Here is a 14,787-nt window from a genome sequence, read left to right as displayed (position 1 = left end):
TTGGAAAGTCTTTGTATTAAGCAGAGATAGGAACAGGGTATTGAGGAATCAAATCCTGAAGTGGTGTTGGAAGCTCTCATACCCTGAGAAAATCCTGCTGATCTCTTAAGATCCTCTGCTATATTTTACCCCTTGATTTTGAACTAGTTCAGAGTTTCAAGTGGAGGAAATTGTGGGGACTGGATAAAGTACTGTGCTCGGCTTTTCCACTTAAACCACAAGCATTAGATGATCAACTTATGGATGTTTTCCAGTCAGAACTATCTGCAGGTTCAAAATGCTGATAATTGGTGAGTCTAAACTGTTGATAACAAATAAAGATTTACTTTGAACAAAAAAAAAAAACTTAAAAGCCTTTATCTTGAGGAGTCCAGGAATAAAGCCAGAACCACATAGTTTAATAGATTTCCACAAGTCAGCCCCATCTGGGGAGGAGAAGCTATTATACCTGAATTATCACACTGAAAGATCCTGCTGTAATCTCTACCAGAAAAACCTCACCGACCCAGAGAGCAGCTAAGGTATGTTCAGTACTGGGGACCGCAAACACCTACCTCCATGAACAGCACACATAATGGGAGAAGACCAACCTGTAATTAATACCACAGAAAATCTCCTCTTCTTGCAGGCACCATTCTGCCACGTGTGTCCCAGGTGCTGAACGTGGGAGGGCTGAAATCCTCTGCTCCTGCAGCTGCCACCAGCTGGCATTTGTCACAGACACGATCTGAAGACATAAGATCCAAAATGCAGTTGAGTTCTATTGTGACCTCAGCTCCCCATGAGACTCCATCCCATTCATGGCTCAGATCACCCTGCAGTTTGCACATGAGCAGATACCATCACTGGGTTATAATAACTTAATTTACCAGTTCAGATGAACAAGGCATGGGGCATTGCCATCGATGGTCAGAAACTATGGTTCTGCCCCAGCCTGGCTCCTGATTTTCTAGTCTCAGGCTAATTGCTTCATTTTGATGAAACTCCGTTTTCTGTTCTGCCTTTTCTCTGCCCCTGCCTGTGAGGAGGGGGCTGGAAGGGGATGTACAAATCACAGCTGTAGTCACACGGTGGGTATCCAAGTGGGGAGACCCCTGGCCCCCGCACTTATTCAGAGGACCATAACCATCAGGGCAAGGTTAGGAAGCAGGAACAAATCGTGATGCACAGTCAGAAGAAGCACTGATAAACGCCAAGCATAACCTACACATGCCATGAGCATCATATACATGAACAAACAAACCTGTTATCATTTTTTAAAAAATCAATAAACAAGCTTACACCCTGCTTAATCTGCCTTTGCTGTTAGGGCTGTGTGACATGAATACAGCAGCACGAGATACAAACCGTGACATTTATGACATATGACAGTGAATTATTATTGTTCATTCCACAGAATATATTCTAATGGCACTAATAAGATCACTTTATCTCTCTCTCGATGCTGATACCAGTCTGTTTGCAGTAGATCTCCATCTGAAACCAGGGGGGTTATCCAGAGTAACATGCCCAAATTCAAAACCTAAATATTTCTACTTCTCATACAGCTACACTTCAGAGAGAAGCTCTGATAGTTCATATTTCATGTCCCTGCTGCCTTGTCTTTTACCCAGCTTTCATGTTTCTCAAGATAAGTATTTTTGTCACTCTCCTTAGAATGAATTACATGTGGTAAATACAGTCAGTGTGCTCTGATCTTGGCTTTGTGAAAGCTTCTTGGCATGGTTAAAAAAACTTTTAAAAGCTTGTTCTGTAAGATTTAAGGTGAATATAAACAGCAGGCATGCTCCCAGTCTTGGGCTTTATTATGGCGCAGACATGGTTGAAGTTATCTTTAGAAATGGGATTTTGGTTCCTGAACTCCTTTAAAAAATGTTACATCCTTGACTGTGTGCAGTATATCTGCTGCAGAGCTGGAGACAGTGGACACGGGTGGGGATGAAGGGAATTATTCGGAACCTGGGGCTCAGCAGAGGAGGAGGAGGCTGGGAGCTGCGTGCTTGGTGCCTCCCAGAAGACAGTCCAGCACAAACAAATAAAGATATACCTGCTTGCTTTGTTCCTTGCACTGTACTAAAGCAGCAATACTGGTTTTCCATACTTTTCTGATTACACAGATAGGAAATACCTCCATAAATCTTTTCAAGCTGAGTCTTTGTTAACTGCTGTCCCTTTAATACAGCATTTCTGCAGCATTAGGTTCACCTTTTCATAGTGTGCTTTTCTTTAAATGCTAATTAGCTTCACTGAAGTATAGCTTTCCCTCTCCCCCAATTCCTCTCCCTCCTTATTTTTTTTTATTTTCGATTTTCCAAGACACCAGTCTTCCCTTCCCTTGGAAGCACAAAATCATCTGCATGAAAGTATTTCCATCATTCTGCTGGAAAAAAAAAAATGTTATTTACCATTGTGCCCAAGAGTAGAAGTGGTTTCTTATTCTCAAAATGTGGGCATGAAACACCCCTGAGCCTGCCTCCACCACAGCAGAACATATGCCACTTTTAATCAAACTAACTGCTTCTCTGTTTATTAATCTAAACTCCCAAACCAATCTAAAGATGAGAGGGAGGAAAATAAAAACAAAAAAGTAAAATAAAATCGCAACAAGTTTTCTGTGTCATCTAATATCTTGCACGAAGCTGCCCAACCAGAAGGCTCTGGAAAGCTGCCCTCACTCGGGATGCAGCGGGGAAGGCAACCTTTGCTGCTGCCTCCCAAGGCTGACCAGTGGCACTGGGTCTGCAGCTCTCTGAAAACGGAGGTGCCTCCTTTTAGACTTTGTGTCATGCTGTTATTTCTACCTTTTTGGCTCACAAAGCCTCTCAGCTGCTTCTTTGGAAGCTGATTGTCAATTCGACTTGCAGCTGAAGCTAGGCTAGTTTTTGGAGAGAGAAAACCAGCACAACAAGCAAGCCTGGGAGGGGCAGTACAGAGCACGTAGGAGAAACTTGCCTACAATGTGCCAAGTTTCTTTTTCAAATGTTAAGGGCAGTTCGTGGCCTCCACTGCAATTCACGTGCCTGTCTTAAAGACATGGACAAGAGCTTGCAAACCATCTGCAATTTTTGTGGTTCCAACAAACTTCCTTATGTCCTTTTCAAGCTTCCACCTAGGCCATGTTCTCCAGGCTTGTGCTGGAAAACGCAGTGGGACTTCACAATGCCCTAAAACGGTGATTGATCTTCCCTCTCATTGTCCATTAGATTCCAGCAATGCTTCAGGATGGTGCAGGCAGAGGCAGTAACAGCCGCAAGTGCTCATTAAAAGCACTGGGCCCCATGCTGGAGCCAACATAAGGGAACAGCGTGGAGCACCACATCAACACCTATTTAGTTTTGCAGTCATGTCAGACCGACCCAGCACAATGGTGCAACTCAGCAGAACGAACCAAAACGTCTTCTTGAGTTAATGCTCATCTCTGTTCTCTGAGATCACCTTACAAGAAAGCACCACGCAACCAACAGAGCTGGGCTGCTCTGCATGCAGACTCACGCTGCTATTCAACACGTCGCTTTGGAGGGGCTGCACACAGCTGGCTGCATGTAGGCAGCGCCAGGAAAGCTTCACTGCTGGAGGAAAGGATTTGCAATGGCCACAGCAACTGGGGCAGAAAGAGAATGAAGCGCCCTGGGCATCCCTCGCAATGCACATCCAGTCCCCGGGCAGAGAGGTGTGGAAGCGATGGGCACGGACATCACAGCACAGGCATCACCGTGCTTTGCAGTCCGTGAGCAGCGCGAGGTTACAATGATTAACAAGGACATCGGAGCTGCTCGTAGGGTGAATTCACAACCTCGGACAGTGAGAAATTATCGTGATTAGCTAGTCAGAATGATTAAAATTTCACAGGGCGAACTGAGATCCGTGGACGGAGAGATGTAATGATTAAGTGGGTCATGTCCACCACCTCATCAGGGGGAGGCTCCGATTCACGGGCAGCAAGGCCGTTATTAACGTGGCGACATCGATAGTTATTAACCTGGCTGCGTCAGCGCTGGGCACCGAATGAACTTCGCTTCACAGGGGGAGACAGGGAGAAAACGATTAACAAAAGAATTTAGCAGTGCTCTCGGGGTGAATTAAGATGTATGGACAGGAGCAGGATTAATGCAAATGCATCAGCGTTGACCGCGATGTGACCAGATTCACAGGCAGAAGACTCAGATTAGCAGAGTCTTGTCATGTCAACTTGCTAGATGGCTCCTCATTACAAGGGCTTTGGAAGCAACTGTGCCTGCAGAATTCAAGGTTAAAACATTACCCAACTTGGCAACCAGCAAAATCAAGCCAAAAGGGGAAGTAATTATCTAGTCTAGACAGACCCTTGGTAACTCAGATCTGTACAAACGTTTGGATGTCTGTTAGCTGGTGCCAAATACATCAATTAGTTTGCAGGGAAGCAATGTTAGAAACCCCGTTGTTAGTCTGATCTCCTGGGCAAGGAGAGGTTTATGGGTTTTCACGAAGTGTTAGTAAAACCCTATACAGTTCTAAAGATCAAGACTGGTTTGGGCACTCTGCAAACTGACGCGATGTTAGCACAGAGGTGATGAGCCAGAGCCACGCACGTGCCATCTTTACCGCCATGGATAGCAGAACATGGCAAGAACTATCCAGTAGCTCCAGAGATGGTGGCAGGCACACAAAATCCTCACTCAGCTACTGATAAATGTGACTAAACTGATAACCTTGCAGATTAAACCATTCTTTTCACGGGACAGATACAGCAACATAACTGATCACAGGCTGAGTCCTGCAGCTGAGAGCCACCAGCACAGCTGGGGTCTGAGTGGGGGTAAACAGGCCCCCCCCCGTGGCTGCAATACTTCTCTTTCGGGGGAACCTTGGGTCTGTGCCTCAGTTTCAGAAAAGCTGGGGTTTGGTTCAGGCCAGTCAATACCAACACATCCCAGCTGCGCAGTCTACGTGACACTTGGGCTACTTCAGAAATTTGGAGATGTGCTTTAAATTCTATGGAAATGGAAGAAACAGCAAGGCAGAGAGTAAGAATTGCTACTAAACACCCAGAAATTTCCTTGGACAATGTCTTTTGACCACTGCAACTACTAATCAAATTCTTATTTTAATATTTTAGCCTAAGGCCTGTAAATGGCCTACCTACCCTTGGTTAAGAATAGAAAACAACAATCTTGGAGGTGGAAAACACTTGTGTTTTGAAACCAGAAGGAAAGCTAAGAAAACAAAGTCAGCAGGGGCTTGAAGTGTCAGGAAAAACTGTCTCCTATGGGTTGGATACAATGCAATTCTGTGTACAAACAACCAGCTAATTATTTCTTACTGCATATCAGCTAAGGCTGACCTGATTAAAATCATAAATCAGCCAATGCCTCTGGTTTTATGCTGTGAGAATCCATGTCTGTGTTTGCATATTAATTAAGATATGCTAAGTAATCAAAAATGTTTGCTAGGAAAAAGAAAATAGATTGTAACCTGACAGAAGCAAACAGAAAAGCGTGGTACAGCAACTTTTCAAAAAGCTTCCTGTGTTTACACTGCACCCTTTTAAATTACGAGCAGTTTCAAGCCACCTGTGATTTCCTTCCATCAGGTTTTAAGAGAAAATGTCTCTGTCGTTTGTATCCTATGACTTGTTTCCACTTGGTGGGAAAATAGCATGAAAGCTGCTGTCAGGCTAGAAAGCTGCATAACTTTATAAGCTCCAGCATATTTTTTGGCTGTTCTTCCCTGTGTGCTATGCAATATCAGATTAATGTCACTGTTCAGCAAAGCTTAGAGTATTGATGTTGAAACATTAAAGCTATTTCATCAATACCAGGTTTGGAGAGAGGTCATTTATGGTCATTAGAATAGAAGAGCATTTATTCTGGACATCAGAGAAATCCCCATGGGTCCTAGAGATGATGCTGCAATCCCCATAATGCCATTAATATAATGGCCTCTTTCTTCTTTATTAGACTTTTATGGCTAAGTAGGATGTAGGGAAAACTATCAAGTCAGTGGAGTCCAGCACCCTACAGTTGCTCCTGTCACAGAGTCCATATGCTGTTCTCTGTTGGTTTTCCTGAGTGAGAAACAATGTTCATTAACTGATATCGCTGAGCCCTTTGTCTTAGCAGCTACAGGATGCTACGAGGCTAATATCTCCAGCAGGATGCTAAAGTACCCTGCCCCAGTTACAACGTACAAAGCAGCTGCAAATGCCCTACTTTATTTTATTCTCGCATTATGCTAATTCAACAAGGAGCGCTGAAGGTTTGGAGTGTTTTACTCCATGTTGTTCTTGGTCTGGGACTCTCAGTGCCCAGAGGGCTGAAGCCAGGATCCTGCGTCCATTGGAGCAGTGCCTGCAGCCCCATTACAAGTCACGAGAATGTTTCTCATCGGGAAGTCAGAAGCCTCGATTACCTGCCTGAAGGGATGGAGTGAAAGATCTGCTGACACCTCCAGCAGCTTACCCATGTCCTGAACGCAGACACTTCCAGCTCCCAGCTTTTCCGCCCCAATTTACATCAGCCCAGAGACCTGCAGCATATTGGCCTCTTTTTCTTCTCTACCCCCCACAGCAACAGGTGAAACCACCACCGCGTCAGTTCAGCTGCACGGAAGTGCCAGTCAGGTGGGTTAGGCTCCAGGGCCCGTTCACATTGATGTGCCCAAAAGTGATTTATGCAAAACGCTACGCTAATTTAGGCAGGAGGTATATGCACTGCATCTGTCTGACTGCAAGCAAGCAAGAGGTGCTGCTACATTTGGATAACACTGCTGCAAAAGCAACAAACACAAAGACAGATGGGTTGAGCCAGCAGTGAGTATCTAATCCCAAAAAGCAATGATTTCCCAAGTACAAGACAAGCCCCAGCCTCTCGACGGAATAACCTGCCGAGACTCAGCTAGCTGTCCTCACAGCACGCCGTTCCTGCGATAACACTGTCCTGCAGGGCAGTTTTGGATTGACTAATGGCATAGCCTCTGCACAGGGTGAGGCACTTTGTTTAGCAATGGACTTGATTCTGCCAGGAGATTTCAGATAGAAAAAGGCCTGCGAAGATCAAAAGGAATAAATTCCAGGTTTGGAATACAGCCACTTCACCTAGTGCGAAATACCAACCTCCCTAGTACGACATTGCACTTGGTTTCCTGTAAGACAAGTCCAAACCAAAGGACCTCACCAAAGGAAACACCATTCTCTGTTATATACGGGCATAAAATTAGCACCTTGAAGACAGCTTTACACATAAAATAAGTGTTTAAATCTTATAAAGTCCTTAATGCTTTTCCCCTAGCATGGGTCCTTAAATTGCCCTGCAGAGAGCACTATTTCTATTCTTCAATTCCTGCCTCTAAAAGTTTCACTAAACCAAGGAGGAAACAGGCCAGTTTCAAACAACCCAATAAAAAATGGCAAATAAAATATCAGGCACACTCCTGTAGCAAGTTAAGAAACCCTGCAACCTGCTCAAGGACATTTGGTGAACTGAAAAATAGAAGGGAGGAAAAAAAAAAGGGGGGGGGGGTGAGAGAGAAAGAGTAAGAAAAAGAGGCAGGCTAAACTCATCAGTTAATTATTCACTGTGAATTATTTACTCAGATGTAGTTAATTAAGAAACACTTTTAACAGGCACATTGCTGTCCCTTATTCCTGAAAATTAAGCTGTGTTTGAAGTCTTCCCGCAGACACCACTGCAAGGCAGTTGCAGGAGGACCTGAGTCCCCTGTATGGTGTTTCTCTCTGGCCAGATGTGAGCCAGCTCTGGGATGAAGATGGTGTGACAATGGGACTGAGATAAGGTCGTTACACTCCCAAACGCAGGAACAAAGCTGTTTGCAGTCCTGCACACAAGTCTTGCCCTGTTCAAGATTACAGCTGGCTTATGCCCGAGCAGGTCAGATCTGAGGTGGAGAAAGGTAACTACATCCGCATCTGCTGGAGTAAAAGTTCTCCAGTGTTCTTAGAAGAGGAAGCATTGTTATACCTGCTGCATAGCACCTGGGGCAGCTGTTTCTCACCTGGAGTCATGAATTGCTCTTGCAGTACAGATTAACTGCAACCACGGAAGCCAACAGCCTAACCTAAACGTACCAAATTTTGGTACTAGTTACCCCACACCCACTGCTTATGTCGCTTTCCTTAGTCTACTCCTTCTAAATATTTTGCATTGCCTCTTACTTAATTTTAAGGAACTATCTGAACAGGAGTTTTTTTCTCACAGTGAAGACAAAGCAAGAAAAGCTCGTGACCAAGGTCAGTTGTTCCTGTGAAAAGATCAGAGTTTTCAGAGGTGCTTTTCACACAGTGAGAGGTGGAAGACATCTGTGGGCTCTGGCATGCACGCAGCACTGCAGCAGCACACCGACTGTGCACGCAGGCACTAATCCAGCTGTGCGCACGGCCAGGGCAACGCACCCACAGATGGGTGAGAGCATGGCCACCTCTGCGGCGTAACGTTACTCTCTTCGCCTACGCTTTCACTACGCAGTAATTTAACTTCCCGGTATGCACGATATTTGCAGAATGCAATAAAACAATCATTTCTAAATCACGGATTATTGCTTCTGCCAAGTTTTTTCCTCCTTATGCCTTTCCACCATGTGTTTCTTGTACAGTGATTGCACTTAAAGAACAACATTGTACGTCTTCTTTCAAAGCTTCCCCTTCAAAAAGGAAAATACATTATTTTATCAAGTTTTCCTGAAAATCTTATTCTAAGCTAAGTATGTCTCATGGCTGCAGTATGGATCCCACTGATCTGAATTTTTCCCAGGTAGATAACATACAGCATGAACTTCACACTGTAAAAAAGAGCAGAGCTCTTAAACATTTGGAGCAAGATTGAAAAGCCCCCCGGTCCTCTACTAAAAAGAGAAGAGCAATTTATTTGGATTTGGCTAAGAAGTGGAGGCCTTTCTCAAATATGTTTTTATTTGGAAGCCAAAAGCTCACTACAAACGTGGATGATAAGTTATATGGCCTGAATTTTACATCTGGTAAATAATGTCTTCTGGAATGAAGGGAAAGAAAAAAACCTATTTAAGGAAGAAAACTTGCATTTTCTTTAAGATTTTACATTTTGATTTCACCAGTCATTGAAGGTTGTACAGTTATTATCTGAACTCTCCAAAAAACAACCTTCCTTGGACTATTCCAGTCAGTGCCATCCAGTATGTCACTTTGATGCATCTGCTTGTGCCTGTCAGCAGTAAATAATCTTAGTTGGCAGGTTAATTGAATAATGTATATTGCAATCAATTTTTCACAATTCCTCCTTTGCACTGTAATTTGTATAAATGTCGCATGACACCCTGGGACTTCCAGCACGGATCTGGAATTGTAATGGTCACAACAACGCAAACTGACAATGCCAGCAATTGATATGGATTTCACAATCTGATTTTGGTGACGGTTTTAGATAAATATTTACTTTCTGGATGTCACTTCATTAGTAAAGCTTGAGCACAGAAACATTTACAGAGAACAAACACAAAGGAATGACAATGACAGCTGAATCAAAATTGACCACTGATTTTGAACAAACGTGAAGTGATGCTTTCTACTCCTACCTTATGCTGCTGCAATACAGAGTTGCAGCTCTCCATAACTGTCTCGCATACAAAATGAACCAGAGGGTCAAGCTGGGAGTGTAAGATGTTGCTCCTAGCTTAATTTACATTCACACAATCTTTGCAAAACATTTGCTTCTCTCATCTCTTCTAAAATACAAGAGGCCTGAAGAAAGGGCTTATGTCTTGTAAAATAGTTTGTCTCAGTGGGGACAATGTTAATCACTAGATAGCATAATGCCTTTCATAACTTTTTAATTAAATATTGAGCATTTTAACAACATTTTGGCTACCCTGCCACAACTACCCTACTGTAGGTCATAGTAGAGCATCTGTCTTCAAATACTGCATGCTGTTTACTGCTGATCATCCTCTAAAAGGCTGATTACTGTATTAAACCTGAACATAAAACTACTGGTATTGCTCTACAATCCACACAGCTGGAGAAATTAATCTATTCTGGTTTATGATGAAGTGAAACTAACAGCTACAGCAGAGCTGAAAAGAAACTCCGTGGTGAACAGTGCAAAAAGGCAGCACTTTTCTGTTTTGCCTTTACATCCAGCTAAACGTGCTAGTGCTAAATCCATGCACTGTTCTTTTGTCCCTAGGTTCCTTACTGGCATATAAAATACACAGGAAAACTGAGCTCTCTTAGTAGTTAGCACCACATAGAAGGTGCCAAACATCATCTTTTAGCTGTTTACTGCTCTCTTGCAGCTCCTATTTTGTGCCTATCAATATACTGCCTAAGCATGAAGCAACACACAAAGAGTATGACCATTTGTAGCTGTTGTGTTCCATCACAGAGCTAAACAGCCCAATGCTAAGACAAAGCTTCTCATAAAGTTGTTCATGCTAAGGTTTATGATTTATCATTGCAATAGGTGCTCACTATTCAACGTTTTCCTTTTCCTGCAGGCTCCCTTTTAAGGAATGAAATCCTGGTGCAGAGACTTTCCGTGTGGTGTGTTTCCACCCTGACCAAGCAGCCAGCCAGAATTTGCAAAGTGATGGGCTGTATTTGATATGCAGCTTTCTTCCCCTTAAAGCCTCCCTTCTTTAAGGAAAACACCTAAATATTCATATGTTTATATACAGTTTGTTTCTTTGGTCAGCAATATGTTACTGATTTGCATTGATTCGCTTTTTGTATCATGGTCACTGCACTAATGGCACTCAATTCTTTCAGACTAGCAGCAGCTACTGTACCAGCCTCAAATTATTCTGGTCTAAGCTCTGCAGCCAAAGCATACACAACTCATCCTTTCTCCATACTCTCTGCATATTTCTACCTGAGATGACGTATGAGCACTATATATTTACCAAAGGCTGCTCCTGATGGCCTTTAAAGCCATGCTGAATTTAAGCAGCAGACTGTCTCAGTAAACATTATGCATATCATACACTTTCCTCTCCGAGCACAAGAAAAATAAAATATTCCCTAACAACTTCATGTCTGTACTCTGCAACTGTGACACAAGAAAGCATAAATCTACCAGAGCCACAGGAGATCTTGCTCAAGTTCCTTTTATTTTGATTTACTAAAGATAACATTAAGTAGGCAAATGACTTTGATTCCCCTAAGAAATAGTAATAAATAATGTGTATTAGGAAGAAAAACACTAACCGACAAAATTTACTAGGACTTTTTTAGTAGGAATAAATGACTCTGTTTTATGGCCTTAAAAATGAAAGCACAAACTGTTAAACAGCTGAAGTTTCTGTGGCATGAGATCTAATAGTAAAGAAGAATGAAAAATATTTCCTTTCTGCTGGCTATACATTAGATACAAATCTAATAAATGGTGCTTATGTTTTAAAGGAACTTGGAAAATCATATTTTCTCTTACTTATATTCTTACAGAATGGTTAGATTATTACAGAAGCAGAAAGTAAGCATTGTTCAGTACAAAAAGGCAAGATGTATATTTTTCTTTGCATCTTACTGTGTTATAGTACATTGATGTTAAACAAAATCAGTCTTTTCTATTTCAATCCCCCACCACCATGCTTTTTTTTTTTTTTTTTTTTTTAAATAACACACCTTTGGTCCTGCCTGGAACAAACTCATGTAAATCTGAACCTGGCTCCCTGCTTTCCTCATGCCTGACTGCAGTGTTTGGGAGCTGTGTGATGCTCAGGGGTGACTGCTGGAGAAAGAGCTGGACCAGAAGCTGGGTTTACATCTAGAGATTCTACTGAGAAGACTCTGGTGAAAAAGGTCCTTGAAGGACACTTCAGAAACTCATTCACATCCCTTTGTCCTCCCAGGCACATTACCACCTACAGCCCAACAGCTTGGGCAAGCTCACAGTACCATTTCCATCAGCCGCGGAGGCAGACTTCAAGAGCTGGAGGTGCTTACGGCCAGTTGGCAATTAATTTGAAACAGATCCTGTAAATCTGTTGTTTTAAAGTTTGGTAGCTAATTTGCATCCAGAGGCTATAATATCCCTGATCACAGTATTGTGACAGTTTCCTCTTAAAATCCCTGAAGCTTTAATTGAAAATAATCAGCAGTGGAAGTTGTTCTAACAGTCCACATTCACTGACGTAAACAAACACAAGACTTGAAAGCTGTGAATGCTTCTGTTTGCATCTGTGGCTCTTTCACCAAAAGGCATGTTGTTGATTCCATTTATTCCAAACACAGAATAAATGAATGCTTAATTTGGAAGCCTATAAATAAAGAGCACGCTCACTTGCAGCAGCAGAATCTAGAAGCAGGCTTGAAATGACGTTTCTGAGTCACTAATGCTATTAAGAATTGCTATATGCTTAAGTCCCAGACACACAAGCTCGGAAGTTCATGTGTGTGTTCCACCCGTTTGGGGACAGCCCCACTGTAAATCAAGCACTAATAATTCTCAACAGCACAAAGCCTCTTTATGAATTATCCTCATTACTACAATAATCCTTCATTGGTTCCTAGTGATGTGAATTCAGTGCAACAGCAAGTGCCAAAGGAAGAATGATGCCTTTATCGATTCTCTTATTATTCCTGCCAGTCCGTGGGAAAGACCTAGGGGGTATTTGACTAATTCAAATGCTTTGCATGATGAATAACAGTGAGATGCATGGCTTGGTACCACTGCCCTGAGTGACAGGCACCTGAAACACCCTCCTTTCCCAACATCTTTCCCTGGAAGAAACAAATGATTCTGGCAAACCAAGACAGACAGGCACGTAGCTGGGGTGTGGGGACATTCATGTCCCTTGCTCATTGCAGTCTCTCTGAACTGATCGGAGGGCCAGAAGCTACATAGAGAAAAATGAAGAAGCCATGATGTGTAGGGCAGGACCAGTGTGTACCTCTCAGCTCATGGTCCCTTTCCAATTTTTACCAGATTCACCTTCCTTCATTGCAGCATTGCACAAGTAGACGTGACTCCTCCAGAAGAGATAAATACAGCACCAGCCCGTTTTCACCTTTTTCTGGAACTTACCAAAATACCTGGAAGTTGACCTGATGCTACTGAGCTTGACAGATCATTTCTTCTCCCAAGCCTGTAGCTGACAACCCACTCCCCGAAAGACAACCAGCACTGGAGAGAGAAACAGGACGTTCTCCGAGACAGAAGCAAAAGCAGCAGCTGTCTCCAATCCTCTTGCAACTGGGCAGTAAAGTTCTCAAAAAGTACCGTCCAGTTCCTCAGCCATGTTGAGGAGGGGACAGGCACTGGGAATGGGAACACACCAGAGCTCAGCACAACTCTCCTGTCATACCACGCACATCAGAGAGCATTTCTTGAAAGATGCAAAGTCCTCCGTTACTGATAACTGCCTCTCTTAGAGGCTCCTTCTGAGAAGCTTCAGGAATTTTAGAGGAAACTGTCCTGACTCTGTGATCATGGATATCGTTGTGCACACTGAGGGAAGAGAGGGAAGACAAAGATCCTGTGCTGTAACAGGTCCTTCCTCCTGCTGGTGTAATTTCTACAGCACCATGAACAGTTTCTAAATTTAATCTCCGAACACACCTCCATTTAATAGGGCAGCAGTCTTTCTTCCCTCCTCTTGCCACAAGCCTAGCCTTAGGCCAGATACTGCAGACAGGGCAGCTGTCACATCTCAGCCAGGTCTCTGGCTGCTTCCAAGAGATTGGCAGTAGCATGGAGGAGATGACTGTCCCCTTTCCTTCTCCCTCCCCTACTCCCAAAGCAGGTCAGCCAGCATTTCTGCCAAGAACTTAGCTGTGTTTTCTCAGGATTGGATGTGTTTGAGGCCACACTGGTATCTCCATTGTTTGCCACACTTATTAATGCTAAACATTAATCCTTCACTTCTTAGTTGCCTTCCCCTCATCCCTTGACTTCTCTCCATTATCCCCTCTTGTAATGAGGCAGTAAACGGATACTCACGTGTATTCCTGATTTTTAAAGTTCTGCACCCTACTGTTTAGTACACAGGTCACCAGCAGCTTAGAACCTTGAACAAAAGAAACCAAGTTTCTTTAATGGGATATAACTAATCACACTTCCCTTGACATTCAAAGACCATCACTGGGACATGCCAGACGAGAGGAGAAAGCTACCAAGCACAGCAGGTGTGATAAGCCATAGTGCTCCTTCAGACACCACCTACATAAGGTGGGCATCTTGCAGGCTCAGATGTCTGCATTTCTGTCCTCTCTTCTGATAAATCTCTGGGTAAAGCACCCCAGTGACAAAGGTTGTCAGTCACACAAAAGATATGCCACGGGCAGAGGACAATTCAAAAGTTCTTGATATCTCCTCCCACCTTCTTTCCCCACAAGAAAAAAAATATACATATATATATAGATAGATAGATATAGATAAGCACACTCCCTGCAAGAGCCTAGAGCTTCTGGAACATTTGAAAAGGAAAAGGACATTTTCTTTGAAAAATTACAAAACCTTTTCTCTTTGCCTGGTGATGACTTTCTATTTGGATAAGGCACATGGGGATGTACACCCGAGGTAAACCTGCCCTGCCCCAACAGCACAGTTCTGTACCACGTGTGGACATCTCACACTTTTCACTAGCATTAAATTCACATGTAACTGAAAGGAAACAGAACTGTGCAGTGAGAACTTCAAATCTTTATGCCTGAGCAACATAGATACCTACAAGGGATTTTCTCTCCCAGCCTGATACAGCTTACAGGTCCCCTCATGAGCTGAAGGGCAGAGATGAAAATCCCTTTTTTCTCTGAGACCTTATCCCTTTTGGCTGAGCATCTTTGTATTTCAAGATGTAGTGGGAGAGAACAGGCAAAATTCA

The 14,787-nt window shown here is 43.2% G+C and overlaps 1 protein-coding gene across 1 annotated transcript in view; it reads right to left on the bottom strand.

The window, feature by feature from the left end:
• The window catches only part of SGCD (sarcoglycan delta), a 517,792-nt gene that overhangs the window by 387,712 nt on the left and 115,293 nt on the right, over positions 1–14,787 (bottom strand). The window contains exon 3 of the mRNA XM_013176020.3: positions 591–727. The gene's annotated coding sequence lies outside the window, so the exon portion shown is untranslated. The remainder of the gene's footprint in view (positions 1–590; positions 728–14,787) is intronic.

Source organism: Anser cygnoides, chromosome 14, assembly GCF_040182565.1.
Source record: "Anser cygnoides isolate HZ-2024a breed goose chromosome 14, Taihu_goose_T2T_genome, whole genome shotgun sequence".
Taxonomy (NCBI): domain Eukaryota; kingdom Metazoa; phylum Chordata; class Aves; order Anseriformes; family Anatidae; genus Anser; species Anser cygnoides.
The sequence above is the reverse complement of the archived record's forward strand: the minus strand, read 5'-3'. Positions and strand labels throughout refer to the sequence as shown.